Below are 16744 nucleotides of genomic sequence, written 5' to 3' on the forward strand. Positions count from 1 at the left end.
ACATTAAAGAATTGGAAGGATTGTAAAATAATATTCTGGAGGGCAAATGGAATCACATGCCCAACAAAATTGAGTATATTCTTAAGAGGAAAAATTGGTCATTTAATTAAAAAAAAAAGATTTCTAAGCAATCATGATGAAAAGACCATATCTAAACAGAAAATTTGGTGTCTAAATATCAAGAGAAACATGAAAAAGATAAATAATAAAGAGACATATTAAGGGATTCAATGAGATCAAACTGTTTATATTTCTATGTGAAAAGATGAAATTTTTAATTTTAATGTTTTTTATCAGGATTAGAACACTTAGAAGGAATATACACAGACAGCATGGGAGTTACTTGATATGATGATATGACATAAAAAAAAAATTAAACCAAAGACTGAAAATAGTATTGCTCAAAGAGAAAAAGGAAGGGAGACATAGATTAGGATGAATTCTATCATCTAAAAAGGCACACAAAACCTAGAATATTACAATATGTAGTTTACTAGAAATACATCTCTGGAAGTGAGATAACATGGAGTAAAGGTAAGGGTCTGAAGTAGAACTTAGCCATCAAAAGTAAGAAAAGTCAGGAGTATCAATTATGATCTCACACAAAGTTAAAGCAAAAATAGATCTAATTAAAAGAGATAAGTAAGGAAATTATATTTTTCTAAAAGGTACCATAGAAAATGAAGTAATATCAATACTAAACATATATGCACCAGATTTTTTTAAAATAATATTTTATTTGATCATTTCCAAGCATTATTCATTAAAGACAAAGATCATTTTCTTTTCCTCCCCCCACCCCCCATAGCCAACGTGTGATTCCACAGGGTGTCACATGGGCTCTTGATTCGAATCCATTTCTATGTTGTCAATATTTGCATTCGAGTTTCTTTTAGAGTCTCTCCTCTGTCATGTCCCCTCAACTGCTGTAGTCAGGCAGTTGCTTTTCCTCGGTGTTTCTACTCCCACATTTTGTCCTCTGCTTATGAATGGTGTTTTTTCTCCTAGATCCCTGCAGATTGTTCCGGGCCATTACACCACCACCAATGGAGAAGTCCATTACATTTGATTATACCACAGTGTATTAGTCTCTGTGTACAATGTTCTCCTGGTTCTGCTCCTCTCGCTCTGCATCACTTCCTGGAGGTTGTTCCATTCTCCATGGAATTCCTCCACTTTATTATTCCTTTTAGCACAATAGTATTCCATCACCAACATATACCACAATTTGCTCAGCCATTCCCCAATTGATGGGCATCCCCTCGCTTTCCAGTTTTTGGCCACCACAAAGAGCGCAGCTATGAATATTTTTGTACAAGTCTTTTTGTCCATTGTCTCTTTGGGGTACAGACCCAGCAGTGCTATGGCTGGATCAAAGGGTAGACATTCTTTTGTTGCCCTTTGGGCATAGTTCCAAATTGCCCTCCAGAATGGTTGGATCAGTTCACAACTCCACCAGCAATGAATTAATGTCCCTACTTTGCCACATCCCCTCCAGCATTCATTACTTTCCTTTGTTATCATGCTAGCCAGTCTGCTTGGTGTGAGGTGATACTTCAGAGTTGTTTTGATTTGTATCTCTCTGATTATAAGAGATTTAGAACACTTCTTCATGTGCTTATTAATAGTTTTGATTTCTTTATCTGAGAACTGCCTATCCATGTCCCTTGCCCATTTATCAATTGGAGAATGGCTTGATTTTTTGTACAATTGATTTAGCTCTTTATAAATTTGGGTAATTAAACCTTTGTCAGAGGTTTCTATGAAGATTTTTTCCCAATTTGTTGTTTCCCTTCTGATTTTAGTTACATTGGTTTTGTTTGTACAAAAGCTTTTTAATTTGATGTAGTCAAAATTATTTATTTTACATTTTGTGATTTTTTTCTATATGTCTTGCTTGGTTTTAAAGCCTTTCCCCTCCCAAAGGTCTGACATGTATACTATTCTGTGTTTACCCAATTTACTTATGGTTTCCTTCTTTATGTTTAAGTCACTCACCCATTTTGAATTTACCTTGGTGTAGGATGTGAGGTGTTGATCTATTCCTAATCTCTCCCATACTGTCTTCCAATTTTCCCAGCAGTTTTTATTGAGTAGTGGATTTTTGTCTCAAAAGCAGGGATCTTTGGGTTTATCGTATACTGTCTTGCTGAGGTCGCTTTCCCCCAGTCTATTCCACTGATCTTCCTTTCTGTTTCTTAGCTAGTACCAAATTGTTTTGATGACTGCTGCTTTGTAATATAGTTTAAGGTCTGGGACTGCAAGGCCCCCATCATATGTGTTTTTTTTTTCATAATTTCCCTGGATATCCTTGATCTTTTGTTATTCCAAATGAATTTTGTTATGTTTTTTTCTAAATCAGTAAAGAAATATTTTGGGAGTTCAATGGGTATGGCACTAAATAGATAAATAAGTTTGGGTAGGATGGTCATTTTTATTATATTGGCTGGTCCTATCCATGAGTAGTTAATGTTTTTCCAATTGTTCACATCTAGTTTTAGTTGTGTGGAGAGTGTTTTGTAGTTGTGTTCATATAGTTCCTGTGTTTGTCTCAGGAGATAGATTCCTAGGTATTTTATTTTGTCTAAGGTGATTTTGAATGGGATTTCTCTTTCTAGTTCTTGCTGCTGAGCTGTGTTAGAGATTTATAGAAATGCTGATGATTTATGTGGGTTTATTTTGTATCCTGCAACTTCAGAATCCAGAGCCTTCAGAATAGCTGGCTCCCGAGGCCCTTTTGCCAGTCCTGAGGGTTGCTGTTGTTTCAGAAGGCCCTGCTCTCTGAGGGGGAGGGGCCTCGGCTTCCCTGGGCTCAAGGAGAGGGCTCCTGATAAGAAGATTAGCTTTCCCTGGATTGAATTGAGTGTGCCCTGAGACAGGGACTTGAGACTTGGATGGAGGGATCCAACCTGGGGGTTACAATATCTCTCCCCCCCCTTTCTCTGTTTCCCTGCTGTCTGGGTGCCCCCGCAACTCGGTCAGGTTGTTTTCAGGATGTGGCCTTCAGAATGGCCGGCTCCTGAGGCCCTTTTGCCAGTCCTGAGGGTTGCTGTTGTTTCAGAAGACCCTGCTCTCTGAGGGGGAGGGGCCGCTGCTTCCCGTAGCTCCGAGGGATCCTCCCAGGGGGTTACGAGCTCCCCTGTCCCTCTCTTTTTCCCTGCTGTCTGGGTGCCCCCTCCACTGGGTTAGGTTGTTTTCAGGAAGCGGCCTTCAGAATAGCAGGCCTTGGGGCTCTGAGGTTGCCTCTGCTGCCTCGGACTCAGACTCAGCGCTCTGGGTTGGGGGGGATGGGTCCTAGGACCTTCCTTCTGCCTACCCCTTAGGTCTGAGTGGTCTCGGGTTCTGGCTTTTGGGGGGGGCCGTACCTTTTGATCCAGGTCCAGGTCCAGGAGGAGTACTCCCAGGGTCTATGCTGTTGATCGTTTTGAATTTCGGTGTCCTAGGAGCATTCGGTTTGAGATCAGTAAGGAAGGGTTTTAGGAGATCTGAACTTTAGCTTTCTCTAAGCCGCCATCTTGACAGGAAGTCTATGCACCAGATTTTTAAAGGAGAAATTAATTGAGTTTCAAGAGGAAATAGACAATAAAATTCTATTATTGGAGGACCTCAACTTCATCCTTTTATATATAAATGAATTGAACCAAAAAAATAAACAAGAAAGAAGTGAAGAAATTAAATTTTACAAAAGTTAGAACTAATAAATCTCTGGAGATGGGGGGGGGTGCTGAATAGAAAGAGATAATTTCAGAAAATATATGTTGAAAATTATTATTGCAAGTAATTGGGAAAATATATCTTTGAATAAAAAAGAATATGAGAGGAATAAAGATGAAGGATTGTAAGAAAGGGAGAAAATGACTTAAAATCAGGACAAGGGTTTGTCACATATGAGAAGAGATTGATAGATAAAATTAATCTATAATTAAATAAATAAAAAGCCCAATACAGTAAGTTAAGGCTTGTTAAATGGATATGTGAATCTGTGAGAGTTCCCACAGTTTCTCTTAAGTTCTCTTGCCATATAGAATTATGGAATTACAGAGCTAGAAAGAAGCTTACTGGTCACCTAGCACATATCTCATAACTGAAATAGAATTCTCTTCACAATATTTCAGAAAATTTGTATCCTGCTGCTATTTAAAAGTCTTTAATACAGATGCAGTACAGCCAAATATGATGTAAATAGGTGGAGTGAAATAAGAGTCTACATAAAAAGGAGGAGAAAGGGAAAAAATAAACAGGGAGGGAGTAATGGCAGAAAGGTTTGCATAACTCAATGAAATTATGAGCTTTACCGTGCAGGATTAATTGAGAAGGACAGGTAATAATGGAGAGTTTTGATAAAAGGTGATCACAATATTAAGATGCTAAAAGATTACCCATCAGGTTAGAAAGTGTGCAACACATTATTAGGGAAGAGCAGAGGACAATTACAGAGAACTTCCAAAAAGGTAAAGTAACTGAGCCCAAAATTTTTAAAACATGATGCTTAGTTGTGGATGTGTCTGATGACAAAAGGAAATTCTGATGCTGTAAAAATCAGTATTCCATAGGAACCTGGAGTGTAAGATCTTTGAACCAAGGTTATTTGGATGTGAGAGCAGCTAGGTGGTACAGTGGATAGAGACCCAGGCCTGGAGTTAGGAATACCCGAGTTCAAACCCAGGCGCAGATACTTAATATGCTATGTGATATTGGACAAGTCACTTAACTGTGTTTTCCTCAATTTCCTCATCTGTAAAATGAACTGGAGAAGGAAATGGTAAACCATTCCAGTATCTTTGTCAAGAAAACTCCAAAGGGATCATGAAGAGTAGGATAGAACTAAAGTGCCTGAACACCAACAACAAGCTGCATGTGTTCAAATAGGAGATGGAAAATTAAAACATCAATATCTTGGATGCCAGTGAATATTGATCATGAGAATGGGTGAATTTGATTCTGATGATTATTAAGTATACTACTGTGAACAAGAATCCTTTAAATGAAATGGAGTTACCTTCTTGGTGAAAAAAATTCATGAAAAAATAGATTCCGGGGTATAAACTCAAAATTGACAGAATATTATTTGTTCAAATCTAAGGCAAATTGTTCAGCACTGAAGTATTATAAGTTTATGCTTCAGTCACTGATGCCAGAGGTCAATGTTGCTGAGCTTTATGAAGACACCATATTTTCATAAATAATACTAAGAATGGGTTTCTGGAGCTCTTAGCCAATAAGTGGTAAGGGGATGATACAATTGATCATAGGATTACAGGGGTCCCCTTGAAGACACTGGGTATAGGACTCTGTTGTATTGCTCATACATATCTGGGTGATAGATCTTGATGACAATCCCAAGGAGATCTAGCACACCAATGTTTGTGGATGCAATGGAGTGGGGACCCTGGTCACAGTTCTGGGGAGAAAAGGGTGTTTGGTGTGATTCCCAGAAAATAGTGCTCTTAGATCAGATCACCTCAAAAAATTGGAGAGAGAAGGAGCAGGGTAGAGAGACAGAAAGAGAATGAGGATGGTGGGAAATATCCACTTAGCACCCAGGAGTACCACTATCAAGTCTGTATCCTAAAGAGATCAGAGATAGGGGGAATGGACAAAAATATTTATTGTACTTCTTTTTGTGAAGACAAAAGAACTAGAGGTTGAAGGGATTTCCATTAATTTGGGAATGGATGAACAAGTTAATACATATGATCATAATGGAATATTATTGTAGCATAAGAAATGAGAAAAAAAGATTATAAAAAATGTAGAAAGACATATGAAATGATGCCAAGTGAAGTGAGCAAAATCAGGAGAATGTTGTATATAGTATGAAGATTGGATTTAGCTATCTCCTGATTGTAACAATGAAGATAATTAGCTCTTTCTTTATTGTGAAGATAAAATTGTAATCTACTGATTGTAACAATGAAGGTACTTAACTCTTCCTTTATAGTGAAGCTAGAATTGTAAGAGACAATCTATTTTTAGATTTTAACTACAAAAAAGTGTTAAGTAAGTACACAAGGTGAACTTAACAAAAGAGGTATTAAGTAACCCAAAAAGATATAATCTAACCTTAGAAGGTGAAAACTAAAGAGTGGAAAGTCCTGGAGAAAAATCTAACCAGAGAAGGTGAGAACTAAAGAATGGGCAGTCCTGGAGAAAGCTTCTGCTATGATTGGTAGATGTAAAAATTTAGTGGAAGTGACACAAGAGAAAAAGGTCTTTAAAAAGAGGAAACAAAGACTGAAGAGAAATAGTCAGTCACCCTGGCTTGGAGTGAAGGATCAGTCACTTGGAGCTGAGGGGAAGATGGATATTCATTTGGAGATTCGAGCACTGACTCGGAGGAGTAACCAGAAGGCAGACACCCAGACTTCTTTAAGACTGTCTCCATTGGTGAGTGAAAAGTGGACTAAGTGACCCCACTTTTATGGAGGCCAGAAGCCTCCAGGAAAGGTCCAACTTCTTGAGATTCTCTTCCCCTGGCTGGGGCTTAGAGATTCTCACTGGTATCAGAAGAAGCCAGAGTTCTCTTCTCTCTCTCTCTCTCTCTCTCTCTCTCTCTCTCTCTCTCTCTCTCTCTCTCTCTCTCTCTCTCTCTCTCTCTCATTCCTTAATATCTTCCTTCCTTCTATTGTAAATATTGTAAATAAACTACCATAAATTCCATTTACTTTAGTATTTCATTTTGGGATTTAGAAATTTAAATCCCTGGTGACCACATAATTAATTAATATTATTCAGAGTCCAACCACAATTAATTTTATCAATAGTATTGACAGTAAAGTATGATGATCACCTTTGAATGATTTGACTATTATCAACAATGTAAGGACCAAGGCACTCACTATGAAAAGGGCAATCCACTATCATAGAATTTATTACATTTATTTATTATATCAGTTTTGACAGACTTCAAATGTAGATTGAAATAGATAATTCTTCATTTTATTTACTTGATGAATTTTTCTCTAGTATAAGGAACATGTATTGTTTCACAATAAAATAAATATAGATAAGTGTGTTTTATTTTAACATATGCACAACCTATATTATATTACCTGCTTTCTTGGGGAAGGGTGGAGGGGTCACAGTGAGGAAGAGAATATGGATTGCAAAATGTCAGATATGATCATTAAAACCTCTTTTAATATGTAATATGAAAAAAGAAAAAAACTAATCATAAATTTAAAAAGTATAATAGGTTTTTATGATAAAGACCTTCTTTCTCAAATATATTGAAAAATGAATCAAATGTATAAAAATACAAGTCATTCCCCAATTGATAAATGGTCAAAAGAAATGAACAGCTAGTCTTTAGAGTAATCTCAGCTATCAATGCTCATATCAAAAGAGAAATGAAAATTAAAACAACTCTAAGACACAACTCTACACTTGTAAAATTGGCTAATATGACACAAAATGAAAATGATAAATGTTAGAGAGGATGTGGAAATTTTTAGTTACTAATACACTGATGGATTTGTGAACTAATTGAACCATTCTAGAGAACAATTTTGAAAGATGCCCCAAAAGATTATAATAGTGTCAATACCCTTTGACCCAGTTACTAGGTCTATATCTCAAAGAGATATAAAAGGGAAAGAACCTATATATAAATGCATATTTATAACAGGGCCTTGGGTGGTGGAAAAGAGTTGGAGTTTAAGAAGAAGTCTATCAATTGGCTGACAAGTTCTGGTATGTTATTTTGAAGGATAAGCAGAATGCTCTCAGAAAAGTCTATACTTACATGAATCAATGCAAAGTGAAGTGAGCAGAAACAGGAAAACTTTGTACATCATTACAGTAATATTTTATGATGATCAATTATAAATAACAGCTATTATCAGCAATATAAAGATCCAAGACAATTCCAAAGTCTTATAATAAAAAAATACTATTCACAATCAGAAAAACAATTGATGAAATCTGAACACTTCAAATATATACTTTTCTAAACTTCATTTTTAAGGTTTATTTTTTAGTCCATTTTCTTTACAATATAGCCAATACAAAACTGTCTTTTGCATGATTGCATATGTATAACCTATGTTGTTTTGCTAGCTATCCTAGATAGAGAGGAGGGGAAATAGAGAGGGAAAGAATTTGGAACAGAAATTTAAAATAATAATAATAATTTTAAAATTGAACTACTTGTAGTTTTGGAAAAATTAAATATTATAAACAATAAAATGTATCAAGAATAAATGAACAATACCAAAAAAAAGTAACATTAATCATAGAGGACTAGAATATAAGAGAAACAATCAAAAGATAATTGGAATAATGGTCAAGTTGACCTTGGAGTACAAAATGAAACAAGGCAGGGGCTAATAATTTTGTCAAGACATTGGTCATAATAAACACTCTTTTTCAACAACCTAAAAGATGATTGTATCCATAGATATCACCAGAAGTTCGATATCAGAATTAATCTGATTATATATTTTGTAGCTAAAAGAGGAAAAGCTCTAAACCTGTTATGGCCAACCTTTTAGAGAGTCCTAATCCTTGCCCCCATCCCACCTCCCAGACAAAGTGTCATGCCTTGCCTCCCCCCAGACCAAGTGCTGTACCCCACTCCCTACCCCATCCCCCTTTGCATCTCTGTCCCCTGTTACCTGAGGCAGGGGAGGGAAGAAGCCCTCCCATTGAGCTTCTGGGTAGAGGGGAAAGTGATGAGAAGGGGAAGAGATTGGCCCCAGATCTTTGTTCCCCTCTAGATCTGCTCCCCGCCAGTTATGTGCCATGCTGTGAGTTATGTTCCCCTAAAGCCTAGTTCCTCTCCAACATCCCAATGGGAATCACCTTTACCAAAGACTCAACAGGCCACACCCTCACATGTGAGCACCCTGCTCAGTGCCTTACCCAGAAAGGGCACAGAGGAAGTGTTCCCACTGGGCTGCTGGGCAGAAGGACTGTTGAAGTGAGGAATATCCTTAAGTATGTGGAAAGGGGAAGAGGAATAGTTCTGCCCTTAGATCCTCTGGCTTTATTGTAATAAACTGGTGGGTAGCTGTAGGCACGTCCACAAAGAGGGCTTTGTGTGCCATATTTGGCACACATGCCATAGTTTCACCATCTCTGCTCTAAACTATCAGTTAAAAGATCTTGAGATGACTGTGGCTAAGATCATATGATTCTTATTCCAGAGTTCAGACTTTTATTGAGGAAAGTAGGGAAAATTATAAGATCAGATAGGTATGACATAGAAAATGCCCTTGATGAAGTGAAAGTGATGAATAGACTTAAGGGATCAGATCTGGTAGATAGAGTTCCTTAAGAGCTGTGGACAAAGTTTTGCAATATTGTACAGGAAGCAGAAGCATAAAAATATCTCAAAGGAAAATAAATGAATAGTCAGAAAGCAATATGACTACCCAATGAGGCTTTACAAAGAGTAGAGGAAAGGAGAGTGAAAGTTAAGCAGAAAAAAAAATTATATATACCTGAATTAAGAATTGCAGAGAATAGAAAAGGGAGATAAGAAGGATTTCTTATATGAATAATGCAAAGAAAGAAAGCAATAAAGTAGGTAAGCCAAGATATACCTTCAAGAAAATTAAATGTATCAAGAGAATGTTTGATGTAAAAATGGACATGATAAAAATAAAAAATGGTAGTGTCTTGCCTGAAGTAGAAAAGATTAAGATGTGACAAGTGTAAGGGGGGAAAGGGGTTAATTTTCAAAGGGTTGGACTAAATTATTTAAGAGTGTGGTCACCAAGAATTTAATTTATTCCAAAGAGATTAATTTACAATTTATTTACAAAATGTAGAATGAGTGAAATAAGAAAATCAGAGAGAGTTTAAGGTAAGTCTCTCCTGAGGTTAGTTTTTTTCAGAAAATCCAGCAATTAAGAGTTAGTTTTTCACTCACCACGTGTCAGTTCAAAAGAAGAGATTTTAGAATAGCCTCACCAGGAACAGGGTCTTGAGTCCAGCCTCCACTCTAAAGAATGAAGAATTGTCTCCAGTCTCCACTTCCAAAGAATGAAGAACTGTCCTTCACAGGAAGTGACAGCTCCTTTTAAAGACACTTCATTTGCATCACTTCCTGTGTCTTCCCCTAATTTTACATCTACCAATCATAGTTGAAGCTTTGCTTTAGTACTGCACAGGGGCACTTAGTTTAATTCTGATTTGTCACCAACTATTGCACAGGTGGGCCACAGACCTCTCACTTAATGATTGAGTGGGATGTTTATACTTTTGGTGATTAGATCTAAAAATGGGCAGATCTCCATGCTCAATTTTTAAGCAGGGTATTTACACTTTTGTTGATTAAAATATAAAAATAGGCAGGGGTTGCAATTTAATTTTCACAATGAGGTGAGAGTTAATTTTAATCTTCAGACAAGAATAAACAGAAAAAGAATATAAGATAGATTTTTAAATCATTTTATAATAACAACAGTGTGGTTAATGATCAAGGGTCAGACAACCTGAAAAATAAATTTGGATGGTGTAGAGAATACCTTGTTCCCCTCCCCTACAGCATTCTTGAGCAATGTCAGACAAGAAGTACAAGCTCGGGGAAGAGAAAACTTTCAGACAGGAAGGATGATCTAAATGAAGCCATTGCTTCAGGTATCTAATCTGTCCACTGCTGGTAAAAACCAAGGAGTTTCAAGATTCAAAGAAAATAGAATTTCCAAGAATCTATTTTGGTGACTGTCTAGTTTCTACTAGGGGGGTTTGACTTTCCCATGGGTAAAAACTGTAACTATATTTCTGTACCTATTGGATGTCAGTAGTTGAGTAGTGTGTGGATTAAAGCTTGGACTGATGAACATCAGAAGACTGAATGCTCTCAATTCCCAGTCACCATATCACATCTCTGTTCATTCAGAACCAATGCATCCCTCTTGGCTCAATCCTTTTCCCCTGACCCCTGACAGGGTGCACCTTAGGAAGCACTGCTAATGATAACACTAGTGGAAGAAACAGAATTCCAGATGAATTATTTAAAATCTTAAAAAAGATGATGCTGTTAAATAGTTGTTATGCTCAATATACCAGAAAATTTTAAAAACTCCACAGTGAATTAGAATTAGAATTAGAATTAGAATTAGAAAAGGTCAGTTTATACCCCAATCCTAAAGGACATTGCCAAATTTTTCAAATTATTGAACAGTTGCACTCATTTCATGCTCCAGTAAGTTTATGCTCAAGATTTTGTAAGCTAGTTTTCAACAATATATGATTAAAGAATTATAAGAACTGCAGGATATATTTGTAGAGGTAGGGAGATTAGAGATCAAATTGTCAACATTCACTACATTGTTAAGAAAAAAAAAAGGAAGTTTCATGTTTTTTTTTATTCTTTTGCTTCATTTTCTACACTAACACCTTTGATGCTGGCTATCACAACAAATTGTGGCAAGTTATCACAGAGATGGGAATATGAAATCATCTTAATTGCCTTCTGAAGAACTTGCATTAAGACCAAGAAGCAACATTTAGAACCAAGTCTGAAAAAACTGATTGGTTCAAAATTGGGTAAGTGGTATAGCAAAGCTATATATTGACAGTTTATTTAACTTTGATTCAGAGTACATAAATAAAATATAAGGCTGGATTAAAGTTATGATGTATACATGGACAACATACTAAAAAATAGAGACATTATCTTGCCAACAAAAGGTTAGTTAAACCTATTGGAGCAATGTATGATTGTAAATATTGGACTATAGGAAAGTTGAGCACCACAGAATTGATACATTCTAAACATAAGACTTTTGACAATTTCTTAGAAAGGGAAAGATCAAATCAATCAATATTTAAAGAAATTAAATCTGTCATGGGATGCCAACTACTAAAGTTGAAGCTTAAGTACATTGACCACATAATGAGAATAGAGAACTTACTGGAAAAAAAAAAACTGCTAAACTGACAAATACTAAAGACAAAAGAAGGGCACAGATGATAACATAGATAGATTATATCTTGTAAAAATAAACATTAACTTGGATAGACCTTAGAAGGTAGTAGAGTGCAGAAGAGTCTGTCATGCTATGGACCAAAGGGTCACAAAAAGTTAGATATGATTCAATGACTAAACAACACAACACTTGTATTGAATAAATAAATAAATAAGTGTGTGTATTGCGTGTTTGTATATGTGTGTAGGAGCAATACACACACACACATACACATTGTACCTGATTCTTTATCCTCAATGTTTGATTTGGTCAAAATAGATGTTCTCAAATTATTTTAGCATATAAAAAGGATAAGATAACTCTAGTAATTTCAATCCCCAACATATGGGCAAGCAAATATATTCTTTTATTTGGGTTATTTTTTTAAACCCTTAACTTTTGTCTATGTATTGGTTCTAAGGCAGAAGAACAGTAAGGGCTACACAATGGGGGTTAGGTGACTTGTCCAGGGTCACAGAGCTAGGACATGTCTGAGGTCATATTTGAACCTAGGACCTCTCCTCTCTAAGCCTGGCTCTCAATCCACTGAGCTACCCAGCTGCCCCAATTTGGGTTATTTTTTTTTAAATATATTTTATTTGATCATTTCCAAGCATTATTCGTTAAAGATCATTTTCTTTTCCTCCCCCCCACCCCCCATAGCCGACGCGTAAGTCCACTGGGCATTAGATGTTTTCTTGATTTGAACCCATTGCTTTGTTGATAGTATTTGCATTAGAGTGTTCATTTAAAGTCTATCCTCTGTCATGTCCCCTCAACCTCTGTATTCAGGCAGTTGCTTTTTCTCGGTGTTTCCACTCCCATAGTTTATCCTTTGCTTATGAATGGTGTTTTTTTTTTCTCCTGGATCCCTGAAAGTTGTTCAGGGACATTACACCGCCCCTGATGGAGAAGTCCATTACGTTCAATTATACCACAGTGTATTAGTCTCTGTGTACAATGTTCTCCTGGTTCTGCTCCTCTCGCTCTGCATCACTTCCTGGAGGTTGTTCCAGTCTCCATGGAACTTCTCCACTTTATTATTCCTTTGAGCACAATAGTATTCCATCACCAACATATACCACAGTTTGTTCAGCCATTCCCCAATTGATGGGCATCCCCTCGTTTTCCAGTTTTGGGCCACCACAAAGAGCGCAGCTATGAATATTTTTGTACAAGTCTTTGTGTCCATTATCTCTTTGGGGTACAGACCCAGCAGTGCTATGGCTGGGTCAAAGGGTAGATATTCTTTTGTCGCCCTTTGTACATAGTTCCAAATTGCCCTCCAGAATGGTTGGATCAGTTCACAACTCCACCAGCAATGAATTAATGTCCCTACTTTGCCACATCCCCTCCAGCATTCATTACTTTCCTTTGCTGTTATGTTAGCCAATCTGCTAGGTGTGAGGTGATACCTCAGAGTTGTTTTGATTTGCATCTCTCTGATTATAAGAGATGTAGAACACTTCTTCATGTGCTTGTTAATAGTTTTGATTTCTTTATCTGAGAACTGCCTATCCATTTCCCTTGCCCATTTATCAATTGGAGAATGGCTTGATTTTTTGTACAATTGATTTAGCTCATTATAAATATGAGTAATTAAACCTTTGTCAGAGGTTTCTATGAAGATTTTTTCCCAATTTGTTGTTTCCCTTCTGATTTTAGTTATATTGGTTTTGTTTGTACAAAAGCTTTTTAGTTTGATGTAGTCAAAATTATTTATTTTACATTTTGTGATTCTTTCTATATCTTGCTTGGTTTTAAAGCCTTTCCCCTCCCAAAGGTCTGACATGTATACTATTCTGTGTTTACCCAATTTACTTATGGTTTCCTTCTTTATGTTTAAGTCACTCACCCATTTTGAATTTATCTTGGTGTAGGGTGTGAGGTGTTGATCTATTCCTAGTCTCTCCCACACTGTCTTCCAATTTTCCCAGCAGTTTTTATCGAATAGTGGATTTTTGTCCCAAAAGCTGGGATCTTTGGGTTTATCGTATACTGTCTTGCTGAGGTCGTTTTCCCCCAGTCTATTCCACTGATCTTCCTTTCTGTTTCTTAGCCAGTACCAAATTGTTTTGATGACTGCTGCTTTGTAATATAGTTTGAGGTCTGGGACTGCAAGGCCCCCATCATATGTGTTTTTTTTCATTATTTCCCTGGATATCCTTGATCTTTTGTTCTTCCAAATGAACTTTGTTATGTTTTTTTCTAAATCAGTGAAGAAGTATTTTGGTAGTTCAATGGTTATGGCACTAAATAGATAAATAAGTTTGGGTAGGATGGTCATTTTTATTATATTGGCTCGTCCTATCCATGAGCAGTTAATGTTTTTCCAATTGTTCAAGTCTAGTTTTAGTTGTGTGGCGAGTGTTTTGTAGTTGTGTTCATATAGTTCCTGTGTTTGTCTTGGGAGATAGATTCCTAGGTATTTTATTTTGTCTAAGGTGATTTTGAATGGGATTTCTCTTTCTAGTTCTTGCTGCTGAGCTGTGTTGGAGATATATAGAAAAGCTGATGATTTATGTGGGTTTATTTTGTATCCTGCAACTTTGCTAAAGTTGTTGATTATTTCAATTAGCTTTTTGGTTGAATCTCTAGGATTCTTTAAGTAGACCATCATGTCATCCGCAAAGAGTGATAACTTGGTCTCCTCCTTGCCTATTCTGATGCCTTCAATTTCTTTATCTTCTCTAATTGCTACTGCTAGTGTTTCTAGTACAATGTCAAATATTAGAGGTGATAATGGGCATCCTTGTTTCACTCCTGATCTTATTGGGAATGCATCTAGTTTATCCCCATTGCAGATGATATTAGCTGTTGGTTTTAGATATATACTGTTTATTATTTTTAGGAATGACCCTTCTATTCCTATGCTTTCTAGTGTTTTTAATAGGAATGGGTGTTGTATTTTATCAAAGGCTTTTTCTGCATCTATTGAGATAATCATGTGGTTCTTGCTAGTTTGCTTGTTGATGTGGTCAATTATGTGGATGGTTTTCCTAATGTTGAACCAGCCCTGCATCCCTGGTATGAATCCTACTTGATCATGGTGAATGATCCTTCTGATCACTTGCTGGAGTCTTTTTGCTAGTATCCTATTTAAGATTTTTGCATCTATATTCATTAGGGAGATTGGCCTATAGTTTTCTTTCTCTGTTTTTGACCTGCCTGGTTTTGGAATCAGTACCATGTTTGTGTCATAAAAGGAGTTTGGTAGAACTCCCTCTTTGCTTATTATGTCAAATAGTTTGTATAGTATTGGGATTAACTGTTCTCTGAATGTTTGATAGAATTCACAGGTGAATCCATCAGGCCCTGGGGATTTTTTCTTAGGAAGTTCTTTGATGGCTTGATGGATTTCAATTTCTGATATGGGATTATTTAAGAATTCTATTTCCTCTTCTGTTAGTCTAGGCAGTTTGTATTTTTGTATATATTCATCCATTTCTCCTAAATTGGTGTATTTATTGCCATATAATTGGGCAAAGTAATTTCTAATGATTGCCTTAATTTCCTCCTCATTGGAGGTGCTGTCCCCCTTTTCATCTTTAATGCTGTGAATTTGCTTTTCTTCCTTCCTTTTTTTAATTAGATTGACCAGTACTTTGTCTATTTTGTTTGTTTTTTCAAAGTACCAGCTTCTAGTCTTATTTATTAAATCAATAGTTCTATCACTTTCGATTTTATTAATTTCTCCCTTAATTTTTAGGATTTCTAATTTGGTTTTCTGCTGGGGGTTTTTAATTTGATTGCTTTCGAGTTTTTTCAATTGCATTTCCAATTGATTGATCTCTGCTCTCCCTTGTTTGTTTATATGAGCTTTCAGGGATATGAATTTGCCTCTGATTACCGCTTTGGCTGCATCCCAAAAGGTTTGAAAGGATGTTTCGCCATTGTCATTTTCCTTGATGAAATTATTAATTGTTTCTATGATTTCTTCTTTAGCTAAACGGTTTTGGAGTATCATATTGTTTAATTTCCAATTGGTTTTAGATTTGGTTTTCCATGTACCATTACTAATCATTATTTTTATTGCCTTGTGATCTGAGAAGGCTGCATTCATTATTTCTGCTTTTTTGCATTTGTGTGCTATGTTTCTGTGACCTAATGTATGGTCAATTTTTGTGAATGTGCCATGTGGTGCTGAGAAGAAGGTGTATTCCTTTTTATCCCTATTTATTTTTCTCCATATGTCTATTAATTCTAATTTTTCTAAGATTTCATTCACTTCTTTTACCTCTTTCTTATTTATTTTTTGATTTGATTTATCTAAATTTGATAATGGTTGGTTTAGGTCTCCCACTAGTATGGTTTTATTGTCTATTTCTTCCTTCAATTCTCCTAGTTTCTCCATTAGAAATTTGGGTGCTATATTATTTGGTGCATACATGTTGATTAATGATATTTCTTCATTGTCTAGAGTCCCTTTTAACAAAATATAATTACCTTCCCTATCCCTTTTGATCAGGTCTATTTTTGCATTGGCTTTATCAGATATCATGATTACCACTCCTGCCTTCTTTCTATCAGTTGAGGCCCAGAAGGTCTTACTCCATCCTTTAATTCTGACCTTGTGGGTGTCAACCCGCCTCATGTGTGTTTCTTGAAGACAACATATGGTAGGGTTTTGGATTCTAATCCATTCAGCTATTCGTCTACGTTTTATGGGTGAGTTCATCCCATTCACGTTCAAAGTTATGATTGTCATTTGTGGACTCCCTGGCATTTTGATTGCCTTCCCTAATTCTAACCTTTTCTTCTTCGGCTCTACCTTTTAGTCCAGTGATTTACTTTGAATCAGTCCCCCTTGTCCCCTCCCTTGATGT

This window comes from Monodelphis domestica, chromosome 1 (assembly GCF_027887165.1).
Source record: "Monodelphis domestica isolate mMonDom1 chromosome 1, mMonDom1.pri, whole genome shotgun sequence".
Classification (NCBI taxonomy): domain Eukaryota; kingdom Metazoa; phylum Chordata; class Mammalia; order Didelphimorphia; family Didelphidae; genus Monodelphis; species Monodelphis domestica.